This window comes from Austrofundulus limnaeus, unplaced genomic scaffold, assembly GCF_001266775.1.
Source record: "Austrofundulus limnaeus strain Quisiro unplaced genomic scaffold, Austrofundulus_limnaeus-1.0 Scaffold3, whole genome shotgun sequence".
Taxonomy (NCBI): domain Eukaryota; kingdom Metazoa; phylum Chordata; class Actinopteri; order Cyprinodontiformes; family Rivulidae; genus Austrofundulus; species Austrofundulus limnaeus.
Genome location: NW_013952405.1, coordinates 4,390,761 through 4,394,894, shown reverse-complemented (window position 1 = coordinate 4,394,894; position 4,134 = coordinate 4,390,761). Strand labels below are relative to the sequence as shown.

Sequence of the window (4,134 nt, the reverse complement as noted above, 5' to 3'; positions counted from 1 at the left end):
GTGTGTGTGTGTGTGTGTGTGTGTGTGTGTGTGTGTGTGTGTGTGCAACTCTTGCTCCTTCATAAAACCCACTCCTTTTTTTTCCCAATGCTGAAACTATCCCGGGTGGAATATATTCCATTTCGTATTGAGCCTAAATGGCTTTTAAAACGCGGGATAATCAGAACATTGTAATGGAGTTGTATCCATGCATGTCAGGTGGGCCATTTACTTTAATACCCCCAACTCTCTCTCTCTCTCGCTCTACACTTTTTACGCAGTAAAAACAAACCGGTGCACACCCCACACCCCTTTTCCCCCTCAAGTGTAAAGGTTAGTCCGATATTACCTGTTGTTGCGGTGTGTGGTCTTGTACTTGTCAGCCCAGCAGGTGAATCTCTTTCCTCATTGCCACTCCACAATCCGACACGCAGGAGAGGCTCGCATCCCCCCCACCTCTCCTTCACCAGAAAGCGGCTGCTTTCTCGCGCACAGAGGCAAAGTTATGCCTTACCATCCACACTCGAAAAGCTGGGAGAAAAAAAATAAAAATAAAAAAAAGGAGTAGCAGCTCTGACCTCCTGGTTTTCACAACCAGCGTGCTGYCTGCACCCCACTAGCTGTGCCAATGAAGCTCCCCCTGAAAGTTCCGCTTTCTCCCTCTTTCCTCTTTTACGCAGAAACTTATGAAGCCAATCCTACCAGAAAGGACGTGCTCGGCTTCTCTCAGTGTGTTTTTTGTCTGCACAGAGAAGATTCATTTTTATCCTCAAAAAGAAAAAGTGATGAGACAGTTGTCCAAGTGGTGGGACAGAGTTGCGGTGCTGTCGGGGGTGTCACGCAGACTGGTGCTGCTGCGCTCTCCTGCCTGTCCTACCTGGAAGATGGAGCGTGTTTGGTGAAGTCTGAAGTGGAGCACCGCCCCTTAGCGGCCTAATGAGGGAACAGATGGCCAAAGAGGCGAAAGACAGGGAAATAACGGAGATAAATGAGGCTGAAGAAGCAAGAAGAAGGCTTTATGGCTTCCGTTGAGACACGTTGGATCTATATTATTCGTCATTTTTTGACAAAAAGAAAGAGTTAAATTGAAACAGAATAAAGCAAATATGTGACCCATTACATCGAAATGAGGATTAAAGTCCAAAAGTGGCATAAGGAGAAATAGGCAAATACAGTGTTTTGACTAAAATGTTAACAAAAATTGCATTTTGTCAAAATATAATGAATAAAAGCCTTATCAATGTATCATTTGAATTAATTGCCTGAAATATAATCATAAAACAAAATTCTGAAGCACTTTTTTGAGCAGTAGCAACAAAAAAGACTGATTTTGATGAAAAACGCCTTAAAATTTTGAGATTTTCCCTGGAAGCTAGCAAAGTTTTCTTTATTTTTAGCTGGGAGATCTCAATATTCAAATACAATTTGAGGTTTCCTCTTTATAAGGACATCAAAAAATCCTCATTAAAAGGACATAAAATTAGGATTCAGACCAAATATTTTTGTATTATTGTAACCAACAAGTCAAATTAAGTCATATATATGGATTTAATTATGATAACAGAATGATCCAGGCATCAAAATGTAGCTTTTAACGCCAAGAATCTCAAAATGTAATTAGGTCATTTTGACCAAATTTGACTTGATCCTCATTTCAATATGATGGGTCGCATATAATAATTAAAGACCTAGGAATGCAGATCACTCCTCACCTTTCATGACAGTTCAAGATGACCACAACAGGCACATCTCACATTGTTTTGTACTACTAAAGCTATTCCTCAATATCTGCAATTACGAGTAAGCCAAAACCAGTTTTGCCTTGGCAAAGGTACATTAGCTGTGGCCAGGGCTGGCCTGTGGCATGGGCAGCATAAGCAAACGCTAAAGGCGCTGTCCATAGAGCGTGTGTCACAAATGGGGGATGACAAAAACATTTTATAACTTTTTTAGAGTTAATTTATTCTACAAAATAATTACCGATTGCTCAAGTTTATGAAGATAACTTGTGTGGGTTCCTCAGCCTGCTTGTGATTTGATGATTTTCAGTGTTCTTCATAAAATACTGATTTTATGTTATTTTGTTAATCCCCGAATTTTGTAAATAACTCTTCAGATAGCTGTTAAATATGTAGTTTTAAAGCGTAGTAGATCTTTTAAAAAAAAATTCCAGGGGAGAATATCTGGATTCCCCCCCCCCCCCACCCCCCCCAACGGCTTCTCTCTGCCGCTGCTCATTAACATGAACATTATGTTCATCGCTGCTGTCAGCAGAAATGAGGTAGACTTATAATATTCTGTTTCAAATTAATTATACTGTAATGTAAATTATTTTAATTGGACATGTTTTCTAAAAATAAAAAAATAATAATATCAAAGACAAAACTACATCATTTTGTATGTAAGTGTTTGTAAATTGGCAGTGAAATTTAGAAATTTGCACGAGGGGCGACACCTGAAATCTTCCCTGGGGTGCTAAATTGGCTAGGGCCGGGCCTGGCTGTGGCAGCCATCTTGAATTTGGTTTACTCCAATAGTTAATCGGTTATGAGCTGTGTTAATTTAGGGGCTGCGGTCCATGTAGGGCTGTCCCATTTTGTGGGCTTTGTCTCATGTGGCAGCAAAAGCAGCCCACAAAAACACAAAAACATAGGTTCTATCTGAAAAGGCTGTGCGGCCGACAGTATCCCAGGATTCATTGCACTACCAGCAAACTAAACAGGAAGCTGGTAGAGTTTGGAAAGTCACCACAGACCTAAGAATATATTTTTAAATGTATGTTTAGCAAATGCGCTGATGAAATTTTTGCCCACATGTCAATCTCTTGAGACATTTAGCTGTATCTTATTTATTTACYGTTATTTAACCAGGCAAATCCCATTGAGATTGCAGATCTTTTTTTCAAGGGAGGCCTGGGCCTGAAGGCTACCTATTGTACATGTCTTTGAGGGTGGGGGAAACCAGAGTACCCGGGGAAAACTTACACAAGTACAAGGAGAACATGCAAACTCCCCACAGAAAAGCCCCAGGTCCGAACTGGGGATCAAACCTAGGACCTTCTTGCTGTGAGGCRTCGGTGCTAACCACTGAGCCATTGTGCTGCCAATCTTTATACTCAAAAGYCTGTAATTTTCCCTATGAATCATTATTACTCGCATACGAGCAGGAAGGGTCAAAAGTGGGCTGTTGGGGAARGACAGGACATGGGGCAGAGATAACAGAGTGAGAGATTGCCCTTTACATCTGAATACCATGGGGGAAATCTGTGTAATTTACAGACAATCCGTACATTTTGACATGTACAGTTTGTTTCTGCTGCAATGAGATGTTAAATAGAATGCAATTCCAATTACTAACAATAGAGCTAAACCCAAATTCTTGATGTTTTTTTTGTTGTTTGCTTACATGTACCATAATTAATAAAACAGTAAATTTTGTGACATTATACCTCCTATGAAAAAACGTGAATACATGTGTCAATGCATTTTAAAGGCATGTGATACAAAACGTAACACTATAGTAACAGGGTAGTGCAGGGTTGACCATCTCATTTCACAGCCGTTTTAAACAGCCTACCTGAACTGCAAAGGGGTGTGACCTCGGTGGGCCTCGGTCTACGTGGGCTGCAGCCCCTGAAGACACTGCCGATGACTTCCCAATGATMACTTTATAAATGCTTCATTGAATTCCTCTTGGTGATTCATGAGATATTTTTGCAAAATGAACAACAAAACACAGCGTTATTACTCCTTCAGAGCCTTGTGCGTGTCTGTGTGTGTTTGTGCGTGTGTTGGTGGGGGGTGTTCTTCTCAGCAGTGAAAAGTTCACATTTAATTTGACTCATTCTAGCTAAGTTACAGGCTTTTAATTTCCCAGAAGACTTACGCCAACAGGAGCAGAGAGGASTGATTGACACCATCCCGGCCAAACTCACCTGTCTCACCTCCTTCCCTATGTATTTTGCGTGTGCTCATGTGTGTGTGTCCCACTGGCTAAAATGACTTGTGCTGCCCAAAGAACTTTAATCACAACAAATGACTTTGTCCAGACTGTGTTACTCCAGCCACTGCAGTTCATTTGAGGAATCAGAGACCTTTGTGTGTGTGTGTGTGTGTGTGTGTGTGTGTGTGTGTGTGTGTGTGTGTGTGTGTGTGT

The 4,134-nt window shown here is 41.1% G+C and overlaps 1 protein-coding gene across 1 annotated transcript in view; it reads right to left on the bottom strand.

Annotated features, from left to right (window-relative positions):
- Nucleotides 1-828, bottom strand: part of LOC106524427 (protein FAM19A2) — a 105,343-nt gene extending 104,515 nt beyond the window's left edge. Inside the window, exon 1 of the mRNA XM_014018232.1 lies at nucleotides 329-828. The gene's annotated coding sequence lies outside the window, so the exon portion shown is untranslated. The remainder of the gene's footprint in view (nucleotides 1-328) is intronic.
- Nucleotides 829-4,134: the final 3,306 nt, after the last annotated feature.